A 26,438-nucleotide genomic window follows, 5' to 3' on the forward strand; every position below is an offset into this window, starting at 1 on the left:
AACATGGTAACATTGAATCACACCCAATTGGATCATTTAATTTATTTATAAGTCCCTAGTAAAGTACACTATATGTGCTCAGGGCCTGAATATTAAATGCTACAGGCCCTGGCACTGATTGTGCCACCCACATAAGTAGCCCCTTAACCATGTCTCAGGCCTGCCATTGCAAGGCCTTTGTGTGCAGTTTTACTGCCAATTCGACTTGGCATTTAAAAGTACTTGCCAAGCCTAAAACTCCCCTTTTTCTACACACAAGTCACCCTTGAGTTAGGCCCTAGGTAACGCATGAGGTAGGGTGTTGTGTAGAAAAAAGGCAAGACATGTACCTGTGTAGTTTATATGTCCTGGTAGTGTAAAACTCATAAATTCGTTTTACACTGCTGTGAGGCCTGCTCCTTTCATAGGCTAACATTAGGGCTTCCCTCATATACTGTTTGTGTGATAGATTCTGATCGGAAAGGAGTAACAAGGTCATATTTAGTATGGCCAGAATGGTAATACATAATCCTGCTGACTGGTGAAGTTGGATTTAATATTACTGTTTTTGAATTGCCACTTTTAGAAAGTGAGCATTTCTCTGCACTTAAATCCTTCTGTGCCTTACAATCTATGTCTGGCTGGGTTACCTGACAGTTCCCTTTTGCATTTCACTCAGACAACCCCAAACACAGCATGCTCAGTCACACCTGCACACATCTGCATAATGAATGGGTCTTCCTGGGTTGGGAGGGTGGAGGGCCTGACACTTACATTTGAAAGCACAGTGGCCTGCCCTCACACAATGGACTGCCAAACCCCCTACTGGGAACCTTGCAGACAGGATGGAACTGAAAGGGGACCTGGTGCACTTCTAAGCCACTCTTTGACGTCTCCCCCACTTCAAAAACACATTTGGGTATTTACACAGGGCCTCTGGCCCTACCAACTCAGACACTTCTGGACAAGGTACCACTGGTGAAGAAACTCTGAGCCAGACCCTGCAACCTGCCAAGAGAAACTGCTCGGCTGCCCAAAGGACTCACCTGACTGTTTTTCTGCAAAGGACTGCTGCCCTGCTGTTGTGCTGCTGCTTTGCTGCCCTCTGGCTCTGCTGAGAAGTGCTCTCCAAGGGCCTGGATAGAGCTTGCCTCCTGTTCCTCGTAGTCTCAGGACCAAAAAGACTTCATCCTGCAAAGAACTCCTTGTGTGGCAAAAATTAGACGCACAGCCTACCAGAAACAACGCACAGTCTGCATTGCATTGAGAAAATCACCACACGCTGAACCAGAATGACGCAGCCTGGCTCCCCGAGTGGAGATCAACACAGCGCCAACGTTGGGACCTGCACTTCGACGCACGGCCCACTGCATCGACACATAGCCAACCCAGAACGACGCAGCCTGACTTCCTGCGAGAAGAATCAACGCAGCACCTGCCATGCAACAGAAATTTCCCCACAGCGCCCACCGGATCGGCGCAGCTCCTGTGACTTTGTCCTGCACGCCCAAGATTTCTCCGCATCATCCCCGGGACGTCCAAATACTCCGCAACCCGAAGAGGATGCAAGTCTTCGCGCTGGAAATCGATGCACAGCCCTGACTGCGTGGAAAAATATCTACGCATTGTCTGTGTGCGCCCGGAGAAACCGACGCACACCTCCCCGTTTTCCACGCATCCCCTCCTCTGCAGCCCCATGCAGATAATTTAGACGCAAACCAGGTACTTTGTGCTTGCAGGAGACACTTGTTGCTTTTTAGGAACTTAAGACTCTTTTTATCATTTTCTGAAGTGATGCTTCAACGTGTACTTATCAAATTTTGATTGTTTTGACCTGCATTTAACCAGATAAATATTATATATTTTTCTAAACACTGTGTGGTGTCTTTTTGTGGTGTTATACTGTGTTATTGCATGATTTATTGCACAAATACTTTACACATTGCCTTCTAAGTTAAGCCTGACTGCTCAGTGCCAAGCTACCTGAGGGTGGGCACAGGATAATTTGGACTGTGTGTGATTTACCCTGACTAGAGCGAGGGTCCTTGCTTGGACAGGGGGTAACCTGACTGCCAACCATAACCCCATTTTTAACACTAATGTATAATGGTTCTAGACATGGCCACCAATGTATTTGTCCCGGCTTTCACCAGGAAGTTCATATAGGCCTGTATAATTCGCATCTGTTGAGTGGTTTCTGTATTTTCAGGATCACAGATACTATGGCCCTGCGCAGGTCACAGGGAAGTTCACCAGTCTCAAGGACCGTCGCATACATCCCCACTGATGGGGCAATCAGATATAAAGCATACCTAAAAACAAATTGGGTGTATAGCCATAAGGCCTCGGTGTCTTCCCCTTGAGGAGTGAGCTATAAGACTTCATGATAGGTGGTTCTTCCAGCGCCAGTCGGTCCTCATCGGTCAGCCTAGGTACTATCAGATCTTCCACTACTGGGTGATCACGTTTGACTGTGACCATCGAAGGGTGCACCTTTAAGTGGCCTGGAGTCCGTGCAGGTCTGTTCCGTGCGGGAGCAACTACTGGGGACCAGTCTGAGTTCTATATTTCTGTTGGCCACTCAATAGAGTAGCTTTCTAACTTTGTTCCTCTCTTCACATATTTTATATTGGGTCGCTGCATAGAGCAAGGGCACTGAGCTCAGTAGCGTCTGCCAAGTGGCATACACAACAGCTTCATTCGATGGTGTAACTGTTCATCTGTAGACTATGCCAGGTCCCCTTCGGCTGCATCTATTGCTGTTTCTAAAGCTGCGATTTCTTCATGTTGTCATCGTTGAGCTGCAGCCTTGGAGGAGATTGCCCTACCTCTCAGGACCACCTTTAGGGTCTCCAGATCAGTGAAACAACCTTATTTTAGAGCCTCAGAGCAGGCGTTAAAAGGGGGCATGCCACTGAGTACAATGGGCCCCTATGTACTCTGCAAGAGTAGCGCCAACATTTTGGAGCTATTCCTGCAGAGCACACTGAGGCTATTGCCCTCTATCCTGCGTCATGGTGCGCCGTATTTTAAATTATGGCACACATATGGTGACATTAGTGGGGCGCTAAGGGGCGCAAGGAAAGTGGCGCTGCACTGTGTGCAGCGCCACTTTTCTTAAATCAGCCCCTAAGGTTTCTTTTCCCCAGCCCCTGCTTTTACCACGTAATTTGGCACCAGACAGAGGTGGAGTCCCACAGGAACCTCTGCTAACCCTCAACTGTCTCAAGAGTGTCTCCCCTTGAACAATGGACACCCTTCAGTTCCGAAAACCTATGAATCAGCTTTACAGGAGTCTTGCTCTGCCTTCCTTTTGGGTTACAAATCTTGTGGCATGAGAAAGATCTTCCTGGCCCAGATGGCATTGTTATGTTAAGGAGGGTAAACCTCTGTTGTACAGTGCTGTCACATTATACACAGGAAGTCAATTGGGAACTAATTGGAGTTCCTATGCAAACTTCAGCCATCTAGTGTTAGGAAAGTATCAAATAAAATGTTTTTGGGCGTGTCGACCATGTGCTTGATGTATATGACTCCTGATAATATTGATCATAAGCCTGAAATACCTGACAGTGTAATTACAATCTTTAGGTTGCAAATTAATATGTTTACTTCTGCTTGGCTGGTGCCACAATCTCTCTGGAGCTACAGCATGCGGTCATCTCTCAGTCATTACTAAAGGTAAACATAAGCCTGTACCCAAGCATAGATAGGTATGCTTTCTGCAACCACCTTTACTTCCCCCTACATTTACTTCAACCATCTAGCCAAACCATTGAAATGCCCTTTACTTCACCCCTTTTAATTTATCTGTCATAACTCCTTCTATAAGGCTACGGGACAAGCAGGGGCGACTGGGACCAACCGCAAGGGTTGAGGCCTTTTACTGCTGATGTTTTGTGGAGGACCTACTGTGTGGGTCTTGAGTTATTGGGCCGAGTACTATCGCATCCAGCACTTGACAGTTAGCAGTAGCATGGGTGGAGCAGTCAAAGGCTTCTCAGGGGGAGGTAGGTGCCGAGCAAAGTCCGGCTTATAACCAGGGGCGGCTCCTCTGTAATGGCAAAGGAGCATTGTCCCACTGGCTAAGAGTCTGCAGCTGAACAATAAAACTATATATTACTACTGTCTTATTTTTCAGCTGCTGGCTCAGCCAGCGTGTGCAGGGAGGGGTAGGGCTGGTCTGTGGGAGGGAGGAGGAGGAGTGGAGTGAATGCACCTCAGTGCGCGTGTCAGATTGGCAGGCTGTCTTAGGCCAGCCGAATTGACATGCGCGCTTAGGTTTCTCCAACCTGGCTGTGTTGCACAGCCGAGTTGGAGAAACAACACAGACTCCAGTGCACTGTCTAAGAGGCAGACCAAGCCGCTCAGACCAATCCTGGCGCTGCTCTCATGCTAGTTTTAGCATGAGAGCAGCATAGGATTGCGTGGGGAGGCTGTGCTGGTGTCCCAGGGACTGCTGGAACACCAACCCCATCAGGAGGGAAGAGGAGCAAGGCAGCCGGTGGTGGCGGCAGACAGGTACGTTTTTCTTATATTTATTTTTTATTTTATTGTTATCGCTACTGATGGCTCACACTTTTCCACACTCACACAACTTCCTCCTCAGTCCTTCGACAGCTCCCGTTGATGTCAGATGTCTGCTCTCAGCGGCGACCGGTAAGTGTTCCTTCCTGCATCCTTAGCACAACTAACCACTGCTACAGACTTGGGCCCATATTTATACTTTTTGATGCAAAACTGCGCTGACGCAGTTTTGCGTCAAAAATATTACCGCCGGCTAACGCCATTTCTTTGCGGCGTACGGGCGTCAAATTTATACTTTGATGCACGGCGGCAGAAACCACAGGTGTGAGTCATTTTCTCTGACGCACACCACAGCGTCACGTCGTAAAGGAAAACGACGTTAACGCGGCAGAAATGACTGTGAGCCGTTTTACGACATGGCAAACCGGATATGCGGCGTTTATTGACGCAATTGCTTCAAAACTCGCCGCAAACACAGCAATTTTTGCAAAGGAGACCCAAAATGGTTCCCAGATGCTTGCACAGACCCCAGGAAGATGACAACAGACCAGGAACCAGCCAGGAGGACCCACACAAGACCCAGGACAGGGAGAAGAAGAAAAGAAGGTGTCGCTTCAGTGCAGAGGAGCAGGAAATGCTGGTGAAAGAGGTGACGGAACACCAGCACCAACTGTTTGTCACCTCAAAGTTGCCAATCAATAGGAGAGAGGCAATATGGCAACAAATTGTTGACAAGGTTAACAGTGTGGCAGAAGTACGCAGAACAGTCATCGAGTGCAAGTAACGCTGGCATGACTGCAAGCGCAGGACCAAGGAAAAGATGGCCAGGAACAGGAAGGCAGCACTGCAGACTGGAGGTGGGAGTCCAGCACACCAGGAGGCCCTGGACCACATGGAGGAGATGGTGGCAGCCGTCATTCCTGAGAAGATCGTCACAGGGATTCAAGGACAGGACAGCGCAGCCTACCAGGAGACAACACACATGCAGGGTAAGTCGCATGGGGAATTAAAATGCACTAATGTAATCTGCAACAGGGACGGTGGACATACCCACTACACAATGCATGTAAGTCATGATATTCAGGGAGTGGCATGGGTAAAGGAGCACAGCATGGGGGCATGGCCCGTTCAGAGGAAACCTTGGGCACACCACTACACAACACCAACAACCTTTGCATGGGGGTATGCTGCCATGTCAAGTATGTTACAAAGGGAAAGCCAGGCCAGGAGGGCAGGGCACCTTATAAGGATTTCCTTGGACATCAGACTGCAGTCAGACTTAACACAGTGTCCCCAATACTAAATCTGGAAGCACAGTATGTGACATTGAAAACATACATCATGAAATAACCACACTTTGGGATCCATAGTAACCGTGATTGGTGGTTGCAATAAATGGCCGAATCTTAGCTAAGTAGCTTTGGGGTAGCTGCCAATGTAACAGCTCAGTTGGGATATGGTTGCAGCATAGGACACCAATTCAAATACAAAAGAGAAACTGTTCACTCATGCCAAGGCCCTGATCTACAAGCACTTGACACACACTGTAAAGGGTTACCTAGATATTTATTAAACAGTAAAAACAGAAGTGAAAACTAGGGGAAACACCTTACCTAACCTAATCTACTCTAACTACTCATTATTCACTCCTGTCCCTAACTAACCTAAGCTAAACGTACTTATCACATTTAACGAAACGATCTAAACATCAACCCCTCACCCCCCCTTATAAGACGGGACACATGGAGGCCAACAGATACTAACTTAAACACATACTATCCTATACTAAACAAATATATATATATTTGTAATTTTTTATTTTGTATTTTATTTTTTAATTATTATTATTATTTTTTTTGAAAAACACAACAACCCCAACATTGCCCCCACCCACCCACACACATAATAATAAACAGTAGAAATATTCAGCAAGCCCCACCCCCTACCCACTACCACTAACTAAACTAACAGCCTATACTAACCTAACACTAAGCCCCCTAAACCCACAAAGTGTAAGAATCAGGAAAGAGGAGGGAGGGGAGGGACTCATGTCCGTGTAGATGCCTACAGGTTGGCCCTCCTCAGGGTCTTCTTTATGGAACGCATCTGCCGGTTGACCTTTGCCACCTCCTGCTGCAGTCTGGTCATCTTACATAGGACACGGTCCATGTTCCTTTGCAAAAGTAGCAGGGTCAATGGCTGCAGCAGGGGTGGTCTGGGTGCCAGCCGAGGAAGTATGGGCCGGTGTTGTTGCAATGGCTATAGGCTGCCATGCAGGTGGTGCTGTGACTGGTCCTGGAGCAGTTGCAGTGGATGGTCCCGCAAAGGTCCCAGCTACTGATGGTGCCACCTGGGTGGTAGTGGTGGTGCTGTTGGTGGTGGCTGTGGTAGACACAGAAGAGCCCCCTTGTGCAAATGCCCTCCAAGCTCCGGAGGCTCGTTCATGGCGATATCTTCGGGCCATGTTGCGGTACCCAGACTCTACATCAAGTATGTGGCGGTATCTCATTGCCTGCCGTTGAAACTCCCTGACCTGGATGGGTGTCATATTTGCAGCTGTTAAGACAAATAGAAAAGCAAACATTAGGTAATGCATTGTGTGAAATGGCACAAGAAGTAAATCAGACAATACATCTAATGTACTTGTAACAGCACATATCATCATACAGATCTTTGATTGTCCCTGAGGAAGTACATGGCAAGCCAGCCTACAAAGGTCCTATCACACATAGCACATCCAAACCCTACAAGATGGGTAACAACTGGCATGATTTTGGCATCATAGTTCTGCCAGTTGTCAGCTAAAAATCATGCTGCATATCCTCCACCACTGCTAGGGCAACAAATGTCTTTGTACTGTATGGAAATCTAGGGCCACAAGATCTGCGAGTTGTAAATGGACTTGCCAGTATAGAAAGCATGTGCTAATCATGAGTGAGTATATTAGGTTCAGACAAGTAATTTACTGATTTACATGTCTGTGTACCAAACTTGTATCATCAGTCCTAGGTACACTATTCACAACCCTATGCCTGTGTCTGAGGGGGGGTGGACAATCAACTAATAATTTCTAACAACAAGGACACCCAGGAAGCTTAGGAAAGCTGGACATGGGTTTGGCCCAGCACACACACCACAGGAAAGGAGGAACTCCAAATAGGAGACAGCCAACCCTTGGACAATCCCATCAACACTTATCTTTGGAAATGCAGACCTTTGTCCACAACATTTACTACCAGTAAGCAATGACATACAACAAACAGAGAGATGCAAGAACACCTCTGGCCATGAGTTGCATGCACACCTAGGCCATTGTACTCAAGTGCCACATACTCTTAGCACTACATGTGGAGCTAAATGCTGCTAGGAAGTTTAACATATAGTTCAACATGTTCATTAGTGAATAGGGAAGCAGAAGTCTGTGGGTAAGACTTTGGCATCCCTATTCTGGGAGAATTTGGGTCTGACTGGCTGACTTATTCACTAATATGGTCCACTGGTACTTTTTCTGAATCAAGTTTTATCCACATGACTCATCCCTATTCACATTGCCGTGCCTTCTGGACTGACCTAGAATACCAAAATATAACAATACGATAAGGATTGGCCAACTCAAAGATGGTGATAAAATGGTATTCCACACATGGAACAAAACAAATGATTGCCCAGCGCATCACACCTTGCTGTGTGTCCAACACGCAGGAGTCCATCACACATGACCAGCAAACACAACACATAACAGAAATATGAACACTTACTGGAGAAGTCTAGGTCCTCAAATCGAGCCACCTCACCAATAGTGTAGGGTGCCTGTCCACCTGTAAGGCATGGAAGGGAGAAATGTGCTCAATGTCTGTGCACTGTACAACAATTCCAAAGACAAATACTATGTGTAAGATTAAATCAGAAAGTAAAGCCTCTCAAACATGATGATACTGCATCCTACATACCACGGCAAACATGTGCAGACCCAGGGACTCCAGTGAGGGATACACGCATATCTGCACACATGCAGTGGCCCTAACTATCATGTGGTGGCAAACATGCTCCTTCATTAGTGAGCAGACAAAATCACGGAGTGTATTCGTCTCATCGTGTGTATCCATGAGAGACATCCAAAGCCACTTTCTGTGAGGACTGCATTACCAGTCAACCAGCCATTGTGACTATGACCAATTTATGACACACAGGTACAATGTACAGAGGGCCAGGGACAGTCGTTAGCCCTCAATTTGTATCAGTTTCTTCATTTGATGTGGCACAGCTATGATTAGTTGCACCAACCATAGAGATATGAACCCATGTGCATACCTTTTGCCTGCCATCCCTAATTTAAATGTGGCACTACAAACTCTAAATATCAGTCTAAGATGTTAGCTGAGCGCAGCTAGAACTTGTTACGTATGTGTCCAAATCCAGATCAGACATGTATCTGAAAAGAATGGAGGGGCACAATAATTCCAAATATTTTCGGGATTTCCGTGATTGGTTTCCTGACACACTCACCGAACACACATGAAACATATGTTTGCGCGACATTGCTATCATCAATTGACGTGAAGCCTCCACTAATTTTCAGGCTCCTGTTGTGTTTATAAAGTTAATCTAGCTGTTGCGTCAACAAATGTTGGTAATGTGTTGGAAATTTCTATACCTCACAGGAAACCGTGGCCTATATCTATACATATTTTGCACCAGATTTGTGTTGCTGTTTGACACAAAGGCGGCGCAAACTTACTAAATACAAATGTATTTAGTAAGTTTGCGGAGCTCTTGCTTCCAAACAGGTCGCAATTGCGGTGCTAACAAAGTAGAAATATGGCTCTGTATGTTTCACTAGCATTCCACATGCTCAACAACATTGCTGGCAGATATTGTAAAAATCAGCTACAGAGATTTAAACGTTCACATTAACCTGATTTGTATTCACCAACAGGGCCACCAATCACAGTCCCCAGGTGGTCCAGCAGATCTTGCTCCCTGGATACAAGGTCAGCCCAGCGGTGCTTCAGCTGGTGGTCGTTTCGTGGTGTGTTGTATATCCTCTGCAGATGATGCAACACCTTTGCCGGCCGGAGCCTCTGTGCCTCTGTGTGATACCCTTGGATCACACGACCACCTGCCTCAATCATCAGGGGTAGGAAATAGCACACCAGCCAAATGAACCCACCCAGCCCCTCCTCTTCCATCCTTCCAAGACGAGGCCTACCCAACCTAATGGTACAAAAAAGATATAGGGTATAAAGGGGAACAAAGGAGAATGGGGGAAAGTAGGACAGGAAAAATTAAAAAAACTACAAACACAGCCCAACTCTACCCAAACTACCACTACCCACAACAGACTCCCAACACAACAAAGACAATTGTTGACAATACAAATGACCACAAAAACACTCAGACAGGATACCACAGACAGTTATTATACACAAAAAGACAATTAAAAGACCACACTGGAGACAAAATCACTAAATGCACAGAGACAAATCGAGACACAGCCACACAGTCAGGAAATATCACAGACTGCAAAGTGAAAGTGAAAGTCCATCCAATTCTGTAAACAGGATATCCTATTACATCACTTCCTGCCTGAAATGTGGTGCGTTTTTATTGTCATGCGTCAAAATATTATGACGCTTACAGTCTGCACGTCATTTTTTTAACGCACAGGAGTAGATTTAGCCCCGCATCCATATGTTTCAAAATTGTTTCAAAGCGGGGGTAAATACAGCTCAGGGCCAATGCATGTTTCAGGGCATTATGCGTCATATTTCAGGCATAAGCGTCATTTTTAGACGCATGTGCATAATTTTTTGACGCGTATGCAGCAAATTTTCTGGCATTAACTGGATTTGGGTCATTTTACCATTTTAATGGTACATTACAGTTGTGACAATACTGAGATAGGCTGATCGCACCCACTTTGGGCATGGCGGTGTATGGGCACATGTGACACATCATACTACTGCGGACCATGACCCACCACTTGATGTACAGGATTTTCACTCTTGACTGACGCAATAGATGGGCAAAAGTGTGGGCTACATATATGTATTACAGAAATTGGGCATGTTTGACATCAGGAGAGGATAGCAAGTTGACGCACATATGTACAATTACTCAATGCCTATGGCTCAATGTGTGTGCTTTGGCTACTAATAATGTTGTTGACCCACTGTGTGACCATCACAAGATGCATTATAGCAAATATGCTTGTATGCATGTGGAGTCAATGTGTCCAACCCTCAGATGCAAGTCAGTGTGGAAATGAGAGAGGACATATGTTAGTCATACATGTAGCAACAACTGCTGTGTGCACTTTCTAGTTTTTGGGGAACATAAACACCACAAATGACAAAGCATGCACTGGATAGATAGCAGATGATTGTTCATGTCAATGGTCCAACACTTGGCCATCACATGTCCTGGAATGTTGGATACTACTTACTAGGCACTTGCTGGTGACCCCACCATGAGTCAGGCATGTGTACATACTAAGTGGGTACCGTATTTGTGAGACGGAGAGCCAAAGATAAACCACATTTGTAATGTCACGCCACAGTTGAGGTCATATAACTGAGCCACAACTCTCCTGTGGCAGTGGAGGACCAGCAGACCAAGCAGCACGTGGCCACATATTTCCAGTGGTCAAATGCACAGAGGTGTCTGGTTCATGTGTGTGTGCCAATGTTTAGCCTGTTTATTTTTAGGGGTCTATGTTGTCACAGTTACATCCAGGTCTAGTCATGAGTCTGTGGCGGCTATTCTTGTATCTACTAAGTATCCTTCAGAGATCAATGGAAGTAAAGCCAATGAGGATTTGAGAACCCACATGGGGATGGTCCAACCCTGTCACTGCAGACGTGTTATGAGACTGTCAACCGGGCAACCTTGGTGTGCTGAGTAAGATAATATCTAAGGATTCTTGTACCGGCAGGTGTCATCATAACATTTTGTACACAGGTTGGCCTCTAAAATTTCCACTGCATCTGGGAACATCATAGCCTCTGTGTTGATTATTCTCGCAGCTATTCACCACGCACGGCCCATCAATATGTTGTGAGCAATGTGAATCAGCATGTGGACTGTCAGGGTCCTAACATGTGTGGACATTTCATGCACATTATCTGACTTTGCTGGTTCTGCTGGAGGCACCATACCCAATCCCTGCATACGGCCATGGTACACTGTCACAATTTGTCACTCATGCATACATAAGACCCAGACAATGGATAGGCCATGATTTGGGTATTTGGAGACAAGTTCCCAACAATGGTACGATAAATAGACAGATTATGCTATACAATCTATTTGAGTATGCATTGTAGACCCACTTGACAACATACCCCAGGAGGAATGTGAGGGTTGGGAAAGCAACTATGATACAAATGTAGCCACAAGGAGCCTTTAGGGTAATGCATAGACAGGAGCCAGTCAGGCTAACAGGATGCAGGGTCAATCAGGATCCAGACATTTCACAAGGTAAATACTCAGTGGTCTGAATAAGACTGGTCAGAGGAGGAACAAGACAGTTGAAATGGAAAACTGTGTTTGTCCTGTGTTTTGGAAGGTGACACATTAACCCAAGGGCTGTGTTACACGGCTTATTTTTCTAGCAATGCATAACAGTGTAATCGACAAAATGGCAGCTTCTATGCTGTTCCAAGCATCTGCAAGGGCAGTGCATGTTCAAATGGGTGGTCTGCATGGAGGTGCTCACACGTGTGTGCTGCATCAGTTTCTCACAAGCCCTGTAGGTGAGATTTGAGTTCAAATGGCCAACAGTACCTTTCACATGGGAAGCAATCTACAGGTGATAACAGGGCTTAGAAAGTACAAGCCAGTGTATTAATTGACCTGACGTCCATGCAGTCTGATGTACTATGACAATGGCGTACTATACAAAAGAGTGAAGCACACTGGATTACTATTGTTAGTCTGTGTGTGTAGAGGAGGTATTATCTGACAGGTGGGGTGAGACCAGGAGCATGGGTGTGTCAGGAGTTAGGACATGGGCTGACATGTACATGGAATGTCATGTGCGCAATGCTTGTCATAGGTGTGGCACTTGTGCTGTCTATGTTCTGCTTATATGGAACTCTAGTCACAGATAGTCCTTGCAAAGATAGGTGCTGTACGACTTACAGCTGTCAAGGGTCTGGTCATACATTCCTGTGACCAATGCAATAGCTCATCCACTGCTTCATGTATGAAGCTTTTTGTTCCATTATTGACTGATGGTGTCTTAGTTGTGTGCCATAGGCTGCTATGAACCACGTTGCCAACATGTATGTGTGAAATAGGTGTGGTACTCTGCTATTGCCCTTCAAATGTGAAATGTAGAGGATATATGTCATTTACAGTGTGTGTGAATGTGACTGTAGATTCATACGCATCACAATAGCTTTGGAATGTTCTGTGTCCTGATCGCTATATCAGCAATGCTCCATGAGGCTACACTCTTATTCTGATAGTTAGAGATAATGTTATGCAAAAATGATTACCGAGACCATGATATGGTGATTATTATAGGTGTTTATTTACATATGTTAAAACAGTGGTGATGGTGAGTTGAGTCAAAAGAAATTGTTGACAATATGTTGGCGCCTACGCAATCCTGCAGCTGTGTTTGGTTGGTCCCCCTCATGTTGATGGCCAGCATCCTCCTCTTCCTCCTCTTTCAGGCATTTGTGGCTCTGGTTCTAATAGGGGAATGTTCCTTTGTACACATATGTTGTGCAGGATGGCACAGGTCAAAATGATCTTGCAGACCATTTCTGGTGAGTATAGGAGGCTGCCTCCAGTGATGTGGAGGCACCTGAATCTTGACTTCAGGATGCCAAAGGTCCTCTCGACTATGGTGCGTGTCCTCCTATGTGCCTCATTATAGGCACGCTCTGCTGCAGTGCTTGGGTTGGCAAATGGGGTCGGAATCCATGGCTGGATCCCATACCCCTGATCAGCTGAAAGAGAAAATGATTGAGATCATGTTGATGTAGCTTGCCCCATTAATATCACCTTGCATGGCAGTAGTTCTCTTGTGTTGTCTGTGACTCATTTGTGTTTGTGGTATTGTGTCGATTCCTAGGCTTCTAGGATGTACCATCAGAATTGGGTTGTTTCCTTGGCTGAAGAGTGTTTGCCTGCTGACCAGATGTCAGCAGTATATTTTGAGAGTTGCAGTACAGTGTGAACTCCCTTGCATTGTGACTTGTGATACAGGTGTCCCTGTGTCTTCAATGGGGGTGAGATGATAGTTACATACACAGAATCAAATCAACAGTGGTGGCAACACGTTTGCATCTATGTACCCTGGACATCCCATACATTTTGGTATATGCAATAGATTAATTTAACCATCATTGAGACCTTTAGATTTTGCAAGGTGACAATTAGCCAAACTTCTCCGTACGTTGTGATCACTGATGTGTTAATATTTGACTGTACGGGGAGAACATGGCGGGCTACGGAGGTCACGTAGCGCGCTAGGGCGCTTTCCGGTTCCGGTTCCTGGGGGCGTGGCTGGTCGCGGCGGCCGAGCGGGCGGCAGCTGCGAGCATACGGATGTGCACGCCGCAGCTATTGAGACCTGAGGCAATCTGGAGGACAGCCGGGGCTGTCTGGTGGCACCGGGCCGCGCTGGAGCTGCGCTGGACCCGTAAAAGTGTGGCGCGAATTCCCCTCCGGGGGAATAGCGGCAGCGGTAGCCGCAGCAGCAGAACGGGCGGAGCCGCTCCCGAAAAGTGGCGGCCGGGTGAGCAACCCAAAGAAAATCTAGAGAAGGACGCCAGGAAGAAGACGGTGAGGCAGCGTGGGGTGGGGGGTGTTTTTCCTGCCCCCCCGTTCCCCTTAACAAGTGTGGAGGGGACGGCTCAGCCACCCCAGGACAACTCGGCTGTGACTACAGAGGAAAAGGGGGACAAGGGAGGATCAGCAAAAAAAAAAATCCTGAGACCTAAACTGGGGGAAGGAGGCAGGAGTACGGGGAGGAAAGCGGGGGAGAGCAAGCTGAAGGTTAGAGACAAATTGACCCCCTCTCTAAGGTCTTTTTTTAAAGTGAGACCTGAGGTAGTTACACTCACCCTTGGGCAGCCTAGGGTTGCAATGGAGGTGACCACCAGGCAGGTGGAAAACGGCACGGATGAGGGCAGAGAGGGGTCGAGGTCCCCCACGCCACGGCCAGGAGAAGAGCTGACGGCTCCAGTGCTAGTTCAGTCCCCAAACGATAATCCAGCAGAGGTTCAGGACTTTGCATCTAAGTCGGTAGTGCTGGTGCCTCCTGAGGCTGCCTCGGTGATCCCCCCCTTACTGAGTTCCTCGTTGGAGGCGTTAATCTTGTCCATTTCTGAGGATGTAAAAAAGGGCTTTGCGAATTCAGAAGTAAATCAAGGGGAGATAAGAGAGGTTTGTGCTAATTTAGAAAAGAAAATTGATGGCGTAATGGTAAGAACGCAGGCCCTGGAAGAAGCGATGGGGGGTATGAAGGAGGAGCTGATTCAGCATAAGGATGAGATCGATACATTGAAGAGAAGTGAACAGGCTCTAAAAAACAGGGTGGAGCAGATGGAAAACTATTCCAGAAGAAATAATCTAAAACTGCTGAAAGTGCCGGAAGGCACGGAAGGGAGCGATCTTAAAGCCTTCGTAGTATCATTAATTAAATCAGCGGTGGATTTAGAGGAGACCGAGGATGAAATTGGGAAGGATATTCAGAGAATTCATCGAGACCGCTTTAAGCCACGAACAAACAGTAGTAGACCTCGGAAAATTTTGATAAACTTTCTGTCGTACCAGATGAAGGAAAAGATTTTATCCAGAGCATTGAAACTGAAGTCCTTAAGAGTGAAGGATATTGTGTTTGAGATTAGATCGGACCTATCCAGGGAGACTATGGATAGGCAGTGGGAACTGGGAAAACGGTTGGAGATTTTCAAATCTTTGGGGGTCTCTGCCCAGCTGAAATTTCCAGCCTTCCTTAGGGTCATGTATAACAACAAAACGTATAATATTAGAGATATTAGTGAAGCGGATGAGTTATTGGTGGCGGTCAAAAATGGGCAGGCTACTGAGTAAGGCTGCGTGCAATGGGTAATGGTGAAATTCTCCCAGGAACCGGGGGGCGCTCTAATATTTGGATCACTATGGTCCTTAGTTGGGGGGGTTCTCCACGGGTGGGGGTGAAGGGGGTGGGGGGGGAGAGAGGTTTAGGGTGGGGGAGGGGGAGTTGGAAGAAAGTAAAAAGTAGTGCCTCGTTCAGCCCAACTATTGGTTATTCAAGATTAATAGATGGCTAGTGGGGAGGGAAGCCAGAGGGTGCAGAATATACCACTACAAATTCTTTCATGGAATGTTAATGGCTTAAGGGTGCGAGGAAGGAGGGAACGAATATTACAGTATCTGCAGGATTCTACGCACAAATGTTAGTCTTGCAGGAAACGCACCTCACAAAGGTGGAGTGTACTAACATAATACAAAAACTAAGATGGGTGCGAACATTTACATGTACAGAACACAACTATCATAATAAAGGGGTGGCTATTTTAGTTAAACATGCACAGTTGGGGGGTGTGGGAATCCTGGAGTCTAGATCAGACTCAGCAGGGCGATGGGTGATAGCTAAAATACAATTTGGGGGTCGTAATCTGGTTTTAGCAGGCTACTATGGGCCCAACTGCGACGATATAGAACCCTTAAAACAGCTTTTTTCTCAGCTTTTGGAATTTTCGGACCCGGTCATTGTGATGGGCGACTTTAATGTGGTATTAGACAATGAGTTGGATAGGCAGAACTGTAAATCACGAGGTACACCGAAGTCACAACAGTTTTTAAGGAGAATGATGAAGGAATTTGGTTTGGGCGATATTTGGAGGCAAAGGGCAGGGAAGAGCAGGGATTTTTCTTTTTTTAATAAGAAATACAGACATGCGTCGCGAATTGATTATTTTCTGTTAGATATGCGTTTGAGAGAGGAGGTGAAGAATATTGTGTATCTGCCCTCGCATTTATCAGATCATTCTGCGGTGGTGTTAAATATGTGCTTTCGTCAGATAAGTTGTAGTCCCCGTGGATGATTGATCGGACATTATTATTAGATCAAGATGTGTTGTTAAAGCTGCGCAAGGAAGCCGAATTCTTTTTTAGTGTAAATTTGGGCTCCGCCCCTTTATCTGTAGTATGGGACACGTTTAAAGCAGTCATTCGTGGGGAGTTAAGGAGTTGTGCCATTCAGAAACATAAACGTCAGAAAAAAGAGATTTCTGCGTTGGAGCAGGAAATGCGAAAATATAAAACCAAAATAATTGAAGCAGGTGAGACGGAGGCTTTGAGGTCCAGTTGGGATGGGTTGAGAAGTCAGTTGGAAAATATACTACAGGGAAGAATTCAAAGTAAATGGGAAGCAAGTAAACTGGCCCATTTTGAATACGGGGAAAATGCGGGGAAGTTATTAGCCTGGAAAGGTAAAGTTGACCGGGTTAGGAACTACATTAAGGAGGTTGAAGTGGAGGATACAGGTGAAAAAAGATCAGATGAGGCGGTAATAGAATCGGCTTTTCGAAACTTTTTTTCACAATTATATTCGGAAAGGTTAGTGGTGGATGAAGGTATGGTAACGGACTGGATAGGGGCTGATAGACTTCTAGGTTTATCATTGCAGGAGAAGGAAGCATTGAACGCCCCAATAACGGCTGAGGAAATTAGGAGAACTCTGACTAGTAGTAAGTCTGGAACGGCGCCTGGCCCGGATGGTATCCCAGTGGAAGTTTATAAGGTATTAGGAGATTCAGTTATCCCAGTATTGACAGAATTGTTTGGAGGGATTCTGGAGTTTGGCAATGATATTCCTCTTTCATGGAATGATGCAGTGATCTCCTTAATTTTGAAACCGGATAAAAACCCAGCGAAGTGTGCCTCATATAGGCCGATATCATTGCTGAACAGTGATTATAAACTGCTAGCTAAGCTTCTAGCGGATAGGCTGACTAGGATAGCGAATAATCTAGTCCACCCCGACCAGAAAGGTTTTTCTAAAGGCAGATATTTGCATGAATTAACTTTCGAACTGATCGGGGCAATAGATATGGCCACAACGTTTGGTTCGCCTTTGGCAGTTATTATGTTAGACGCAATGAAGGCTTTCGACCAAGTTAATTGGAATTTTTTGAAATCGGTTTTGAGGCGGGCCAATTTAGGCTCCAAGTTTTGTGGTGTAATTGACCGGATTTATACATCCCCTTCTGCGAAGATTCTGGTGAACGGTAAACTTACGGGCCCTATTACTATTTCAAGAGGTACGAGGCAGGGCTGCCCCCTGTCGCCGGTATTGTTCAATCTATATATTGAGCCATTTGCTAGAAAAATCAGACAAAACCCTCTTATCGCACCCTTCTGCTGTAATGGTTGGGAGAAGAAAATTTCCTTATATGCAGACGACGTACTAATATATACAAATAACCTGTCCCTGGCCTTTAACACAGTCAAAGATTTGGCTGATCAATTTGGAAGGATATCAGGGTACCGGATTAATGTGGGGAAAACAGATATTATGCAGTGGAATATGGAAGGAGGGTCGATAACAAATAAGCAGGAAATACGGTACTTGGGCATTTTAGTGACTCAAAATTTGAAGGACTTAGCAGAGAGGAATGCTCGAAAGTTATTAGTGGAATGCAAAATTATGCTACAAAAATGGGCATGTCTCCCCTTGACGATTCTTGGGAGGATAAATCTAATTAAGATGTTTATCTTGCCCAAATGGAACTTTGTGTTTTCAGCTATACCCTTGGCAATGCACAAGGGGCATCTAGATAAAATGCAACAAGCGATAAGTAGTTTCATTTGGAACTCAAAGGGGCCGAGGATATCATGGAAAAAGCTACACAGAAGGAGGGAAAAAGGTGGACTGACTCTCCCTGATTTGACATATTATGCGTGGGCTTTTTTGTTTAAAAACTCAAGGATGCTGTTTTTGTCTCCAGACGGCTCAGCAGTAGGCAGAATGTACAAGGCTATGGTTTTGTCGGAAAAAGGGGGCTTACAGTCTTTTCTATTTAAATTTGGTGACCCTAAATTCTTCAAAAAAATTAAACTAAAAGTGCTGCAAGGAATGGCAAGGAGCTGGTACCAGTTGAGGAGGCGGTTAGGTGCACATTATTACAGCTACCAGGCCCCTATCTGGGATTCCCCGGGCACCCCAGAATGTTGCCAGGATATTCTCGCATTACCACTTAAAAGGGCAGGTGTGGAAGGTGGGGGGAGATTGCGCGAGATGGCACCTTACTTTCTTGGGAGGAACTGGTAAGAATAACGGACGGTTCTCTGTCCAGGTTAAAATATTTACAGATAAGACAGTGGGTAAAAGAAACTAAGGGGGGATTAGGAGTGGTAAATGACCTGGAGGACTCTTTTTTTAGACCTGGCGGTCTCGGCTTCGGGGAAGAGGGTGGCGGTTTGGTATTGGGAAATATTAGAATCCCTGGATGAGAACTTTGACCTACCAAGCAAGCTATGGGGCAATGCGATGTTAGGCGACAAGATTGGGTTATGGTGGAGGAAGTCGTGCATGACATTGTATGAAGTAGTGAAACCGGCGCCATTAAGGAAAAACCATCTTTATACTCTACATAGAGCATACATATCTCCGGCAAAATTGTCTAAATTTAAGAAGGGGGAGGTGATCAAGTGTCCGAAATGTGGTGGGATGGGAGCAACGGATGTACACATGTTCTGGGACTGCCCCTCTGTTCGGTTGTTCTGGGAGGAGGTTTTTAGGGTAGTATCATCGATGTTAGGTTGGAAAATTAATGTATCACTCCCATTAATTATATTCGGGCAGCTCCAGGACGAGGGGATATGGAAAAGGGTGAACAAAACTAATCGTTCATTTTTGTTCTATGTAATTGTGCTGGGACGAAATGAAATCTGCAAAAAATGGTTGAAGGAGCACTCGCCGAGCTGTACAGACTGGTTGAACGCGGCTCACCGTGCGGCAAATATGGACTTAAATACGCAGGGCTCAAAGAAAAGCGTAGAAATATGGTCACCTCTATTAAATTGGCTGGGAATTGACTAAATTTGCCGCCCTGCTAAAGTTTACTGCGGGGTACTTATGTGAGAATGTCCTAATGAGCTTCTCTCTGCTTTAGTCCAATGATTAAGCGCCGTTTGACGCCTCGGCGGGTCTGTTCAGGCGGACCAGGAGCTACAAAGGTGCACCCCCTGACTTGAGTCTCTCTTCGCAGACAAGAGGGCGAAAAGGTTATAGAAACGAAGAGGGGTCTCAGTAAGCGGGGCTGAATGAGGACAAAAAAAAAAATATTTGACTGTACACTATTTTCACATGTGTGACAAGTTCACTGCAGACCTATTTCTCTGCCCTTGCCAAGTTGACTCAGGTTGTAACGTGTACCTAGACTACTGCACATGGTCTAGTTCAGCTGGCTAACTTGGTTGTGAGGTTGTCATTTTGAGTTTCAGAAGGTCCGTATGGCAGTACATCTGTTGTGTGTGTTAATTTTTCACAATGCGTATGTGTAAGAATGTGCACTTTCCATATTGTCCCATCAAGATATGTTCTTCGCACAGTCCACTTGCCACTTGGTAGTGGGCAATGTGAAAGCAGGAGTGATGTGAGATATTGGAATGGCCTCAATGATTGCACGTGACCTTTATTGTAGTCATCATAATGCTATGTGTGTCATGGTGTTTGACCTGCAGCAACAAACATTTCACACCCCTTACACAGTACGTATTGATTTGAAGGGTGTTTGATTGAGTGTTATTGATGTGTTATTGAAGTTTAATCTTCGCAGATGTAATGCCAGTTGGGGCCATGTGTTTGTCATTGTGTTGTTTTACATTTTCCCCTTGTGTCTGTGGAGTGGCATCAGCTGTTATTTGGAACGGTAATTTGTCCCGAGGTGTGTCTCCCATTGGGTGAAGATATGAAACATGCCTAGCGGTGTCACAACCTCAGTGTGTTCCTGTCCACATGTCGATGTCGTGGTGTATGTGTTGTGTGTCCTAGAGGGTTGCTGTGCAGTGTGTACATAGTAGGTTTCTGTACTTACCAACAAGTAGTCCATATCGTCCATCCTGGAAGTGTTGATTGATGGTGCAGTGACGGAAGATGAATGAATCATGTACACTCCCAGGATACTTTGCCACGATGTTGGTGATCAATCCCTGGTGATCCACAATGGCCTGCACATTGATGGAGTGTGTGTGCTTCCTGTTGCGGTATAGATGTTCAGTTGCAGCAGGTCGCACAATGCGTACATGTGTGCAGTCAATGGCACCAAGGAAGTGTGGGAATCCATTAATGAGGTAAAACCCCTGTTTTGTCTCCTGCTGCTTCTGCTGTGTGTTGGGGAAGCAGAAGTGGCGGGGTGTGAGTGAGATGATGGCATCCAGTACCTTGGGCAGGAAGGCGGAGAATGATGGCTGTGAGATCCCAGCAACCAGGGTGCCAGTGGTTTGAAAGGAGCCACTTGCCAACATGTGTAGGACAGCTAGCAGCTTGGTTTCTGGTGGGATGGTGCAGGTTGTCTACAAGCTGGGTGCCAACTGTGGCTCAATGTTGCGCAGCAGCTGCTGAATGGCTTGCCAGTTCAGCCTGTACCTCTGGATGATGTCATGTTCCCTGAGGCCATGAAGGGTTGTCCTGGTGCAGAATATCCTCTCCTGCCTTCTGCGTTGCCTTTGGGTCCCTGCTGGTGTTGTGGAAGCTGCTGTTGCTGGTCCTGTGCTCTGCGTCTGCGTGCACGCTGGATAAGAAGCACCTCCATGTCTTCCTTATGGAGCTCTGTTGTTGCTTTTGTGTGTTTTCATTAAATACAGGTGTGTTTGCCCCATTTTAACGCCTGCCGTGACCCAGGCGTTAATTTTTGACGCAAATCGGGATGTGCGTCATTTTCCGACTCCGCCTCCCGGCTGTGCAGGATTTTTGCGCTGTAGCATAAATAAGGCGCACGGGTGTTTGAGTAATTTTTGGGACGGGAACGCCTACCTTGCATGTCATTAAGGCAAGGTGGTTTCCCGCATCCAGAAAATGACGCACACGGCGGAATATTGATGTCCGCGGGCTCGGGCATCAAAGTTTAAATATGGTGCACGGTTTGCGCCAAATGTGCGTCAAAATTTTTGATGCACTTTCGTCGCAAACAGAGTATAAATATGCTCCTTGATCTCATGATGGCCCCTTCCTGTTCACACAGCGGGGCCCTTCAGCATATAGGAGTTGCCGACTTTGAAACACACATGGGTGACAGCCTGAACTACAAGTGGGCAACAGAGTGAGTTTCTCAGCAGTCCCAATCCTGGCAACATGATGGACCCACCCATTTGCAGGATCAGTGCGGACAGTCTGCACCCCTGCCACGGTCCTGACCACACTTCTCTCACAGGATCTCTGCTGAGCCTTGCTCCTTCCAGGTGCTTTTCTCCTCCTCCTCTTCACAGAGCTTCACTCCACCTCCCAGGGTGCACTGGTCTTGGCAGGCAGACTGACTTTCGCTGCTCTCTTCCTCACACGGTGCAGTGGTCTTTGCATGCAGGCAGAGAGTTAGTGCTCCAGGCTCAGGGCAAATGGTCTTGACTCCCTGAGTGATGTCTCCTTACCCAGCAGAGAGACTGGCAGAACTTGATTCCCTAGCCTGGTTCCATCATAAAAGACGTCTTGGCAGTCTTCTCTCTCCTGATAAGATGCTGCTGTTCAATCAAGCACAGAGCTAATGCCCCCACCTCTATAGTCCAAATCCAGACACATCTGTGATTTTGTGTTTTCTTTTGAAATTCACTCTCTCCTCTGTACTACCCTTTATCAAAGGGACAGTCTGCCACAGTAGGAGTGGCTCCTATTGTGTGTGACCCATAACACAGGTCAAGGGAGTTAGCAGGAATCACAACTCACTGTCAGCCTCCAATCAAATTTGGCCCATTAAGGTTCAGCGGATTAAGCCTTTCTCTCTCTCAGATTCCCTAATAGTGTTAAATTTATCAGTCCTGCCATCTCCCTGACAATGAGCCCAGGCCACACTTACCAGTAACTATTATTGGAATCAATGAGACCTTTGACTTGTTTTAGATTTTCATTTAGGTATTTTTTTTTCAGAAGAAATTGCTTTAATGTGGCTTCATCTCTTGAACAATTCTCTATCAAAGTGAAATTAATCAATGTTTTAAGGGAAAGGTAAAGTTAGGTGGGTTGGAAGAGGGGGTAGAGGGGCAATGCAGTCTGTAGTGTGTTTGCACCAAATGCTTCATATATGGTCAATTTTACAATTGGGTGTTTCAGTATTCATCAGGAACAAAAGATTCAGACTACCTGAATGCTTTGTTCTGTCATGGGATTACCTCTGAAGTTATTAAAAGTAGTATATTTCTACTCGTGTGTGGATTCCGCATACAGAAAATAAAACACCATTTAGAAACTAAAGGGGGGAGTGTAGTCTTGCTGGCTTCTAGAATGCTTTAAAAAAAGTATAATTTCATCATTAAACAGTACAAGCAAATAAACTATTACAGTGAATCGAAATCCGGTGGATAGTGTATGAGAGAGAGCAGAACAAAAAAATATATAGCAATGCATTTCATAGGGTTACATTCCCCTTAACTATGCAGCAACGTTATTAACAAGGATCATACTTCCATGGTAGGGTATTAGTTGTACATGTGTTGCATCATGTCACACTTAAAAAACTGTACAATTATTTGGGTATCATGAAACTTGACATCATATAACAAATAACAAACATTAAGGACCTAATTTACAATAATCTGATGCATTGCCATCGATGCGTCAGATTTCTGGCGCTTCTCGCACATCCCCTAACGATGCCATGGATGCGCTGTATTTACAATACAGAGCTCCATGGTGCACGTTTTCACAGATGCATTAGAAATTCTGAAGCATCTGTTAAAGCTAAACTCATGCATTGCTGGAGTAGCATTGCTAAACTGACGCAACTCCACCAATGCGAGAATTCTCCCATAGGAAAAAGGCCTGTGTCAATTTTACGCCTGCTCTGAGCAGGCGGTAAAATTTTGATGCAGTGAAGTTGCAGAATGATGCAATGAAATGTAAGCTCCACTGCATTAGTTCTCCATGACTTTTCCTGTGGGAACGCCTACCCTTCATACATTATACATGGTGCAGTTATAATGTGATGCAGGGCTTTACAAACTGATGCATTGTGACCAATGCGGCAATTTGTAAATATGGAGTAGTGTAGAGCACTGTTAATGCGCTACCGCCACGGTGTGTAAATGAACCAGGTTAAAGACTAGAGGGTGAATATTACCTGCTTGCATCTACCATCTGTATCTGTCCTACGGCCTCATCAGCTGCTTAAGAGGACCCCTGTTGCCTTTTCGTCTAGATGATGGTCGAATCAGTTTGGCATGTACTTCCAATTTTTCATTACATTAGATCAGATCTGTCAGCCACTACTTAAATCCACAGTGATAGGCCACCATGCTTCTAAGCTAGTAATGGTGCCAGTGCAATACATTTCTTATGAGGAATCTCTAGATACTGTACCCAACCCGGAGGTGTAATTCTAGGTTCCATTTGTATGTTGCACTCAGTCACCACAGTCAGGTCTGACACTATTTCGCACTATTTATGCCTGGACTGTGCCACATGACCATAAAAGGAATGTTAGGGGTGTGTTTATGAGTAGATAAAGCAGCTTTGGAAGAACTATCCTCCAGTCCTCTGCGGCCAGTGAGTGAAAGCGGGAGGGAGATCAGCGTGTGATCTGTTCAGTTATCTTGTCAATCTCTGTGCCATAATTCTCGCGTACAATGACTTTCTTTGTCTCGGGGTATCCATATTACTAAACATTTGAGAAAGTCTGTACATCACTAAGGGAAAGACCCACTGACTTTCATGGTTTCCTTAGTCTGTGGAAAATCTGTGACTTGTTCCTTAAAAGGATCCACATGGAATGTATTGCCTCAGGATTTCATTAAGCCATTCTTTTGGATCTGGTCATTTGTGCACATGGAAATCAGTTTACATTGCCTGGTATAGTGCAGCTCCGAGAAATGCAGCCTTAATTTAGCGGCCAAGGGCTCAAAGGCCAGCGCAAAAATAATGGGTGGGAGGGGGATTCCTAGTTGTGTCTTACATGTGGTAGAGGTAGGGGCTGACAAGGTGCCATTAATTAAAGCCCCTGCCATCGGCCCTGTATAGAGCAAGCGCATCCAATCTATGAATGGTGGTGGCATATCCATCCAGCACAATATGGTAACAAGATATCCTGATTCCAGGGAGTCAAATGACTTTGAGGCATCCAGAAAGAGAGATGCCACATCTAAGTCTGGATTGAGATCTTACAGCAGAGCAAATCAGTGTGTAAATTGTGTGTGGTCGAACAGACTGGGATGACGCCAGATTGGTCCGGTCTCACCAGATCAGGCATCAGTAGTATTAGGCAATTGGCAATCAACTTAGTTCGGATCTTAACATCACAGTTAATCAGTGACAAAGGGTATTATGTCTCACATTGATGTGCCGCTTTCCACGGTTTAAGCAGTGCAATGAGCACAGCTTCCGACATAAAGGGAGGAAGTATATTTTTTTCTGAGGCATCTTAGAAGACAGCCATGAAAATGGGGGGCCAGAATGTCTGCACATCTTTTGTAAAGTTCCAACTGCTATCTGTCTGACCCTTGTGTCCTGCAAGTGGAAAGTCCATCACTAACCACTAGGATTGCTTCACTAACCACCAGGATCTGATCTAATGTGAATGGTTGCTCTAGGAAAAGGGTGCATGTCGCCCAGCCAGCACAGAGAAACGTGCTGTAAGTATCTTACCTGTGTCTGGGGCCTCAAGTCTGAGCAGATGTATAAGCCTGTAAAGTTGCTGGAGAACACAGAATGGATCTGCACTGTATCCTAATGAAGTGTGCCATGCACGTCCACAATTTCTAAGACATCGTAAACTGCACAAGGCCTTTTGATCGTAGTAGAAAGTGATTTGACCTGGCACCCCCCTACTCCATTTACCCTGGCTCATGCATATTTACCACAATTACTACTTTCTGTATGCCATGCCACCTTCCTAAATTCCTGAGAGCTTTTTCTTTCTCCAACATTCACCCTTTTATATATTTGCATTGCTTGAATTATTCCCCATCAGGCTGGAAATCCCAAGTCTATTAAAATAGCAGTGTTCGGTGTTAAAATGGCCACAACCAGAAACAACATTATTTGTTTAGTGGCACATCCACCTCCTTTGAAAGAATCCAATCCTCGACCAATGGGGTGGAAGTTCAAGCTGTCCTACTCTTCTAGATGCCCCATAGCTCAGATTTCTACCTAATTTTGTGTGTTAAGGGAGTAATGTGGCAGAACTCTGCTCTAACCTGTCAGTAAATCTAAATCTGTTATTAATCTTGATCTGTCCTTGATATGAGCCAGCCCTTTCTTCAGCACTGAAATACTATGAGTTGTTGATAGGGAAGATTTTGTCATTTTCTGGGCTAGAGAGTTCTTTATACCTGCCAGCCAGCTGTACCCATGACTGACAGAGAAGAAAACTTTCTTCAATCCTTGTTCATTTTGTGGTCACAAGAAAATTGGCACAGATGATCCTCATTCTCGGTGTATTTATTGCCTTAATCCAACTCATAAAGCATCATACTTTGATATATGTAAGACTTTTACAGCTCATACTTGTGAGGAGGAAGGAGAAAGGAGGTTGGCCTCATATCTAATGGGATAAAAAAGAATTTCCCTCCTAAGGGAGATGCCCACTCTTCAGGGGAAGATTCCGTGAAAAGTGTTCCTCCAAGCACTTCCACAAAGGCAGCGCAGAAGAGGAGAAATACGGTTTCCTGAACTTGACTTAATTTGGTCCAGCGCTTGCAGCCACCTCCTCAGATACTAAACATTGATCACAAAAGCATGACTCCAAAGACACACTGTGCAA

Source organism: Pleurodeles waltl, chromosome 4_2 (assembly GCF_031143425.1).
Source record: "Pleurodeles waltl isolate 20211129_DDA chromosome 4_2, aPleWal1.hap1.20221129, whole genome shotgun sequence".
Taxonomy (NCBI): domain Eukaryota; kingdom Metazoa; phylum Chordata; class Amphibia; order Caudata; family Salamandridae; genus Pleurodeles; species Pleurodeles waltl.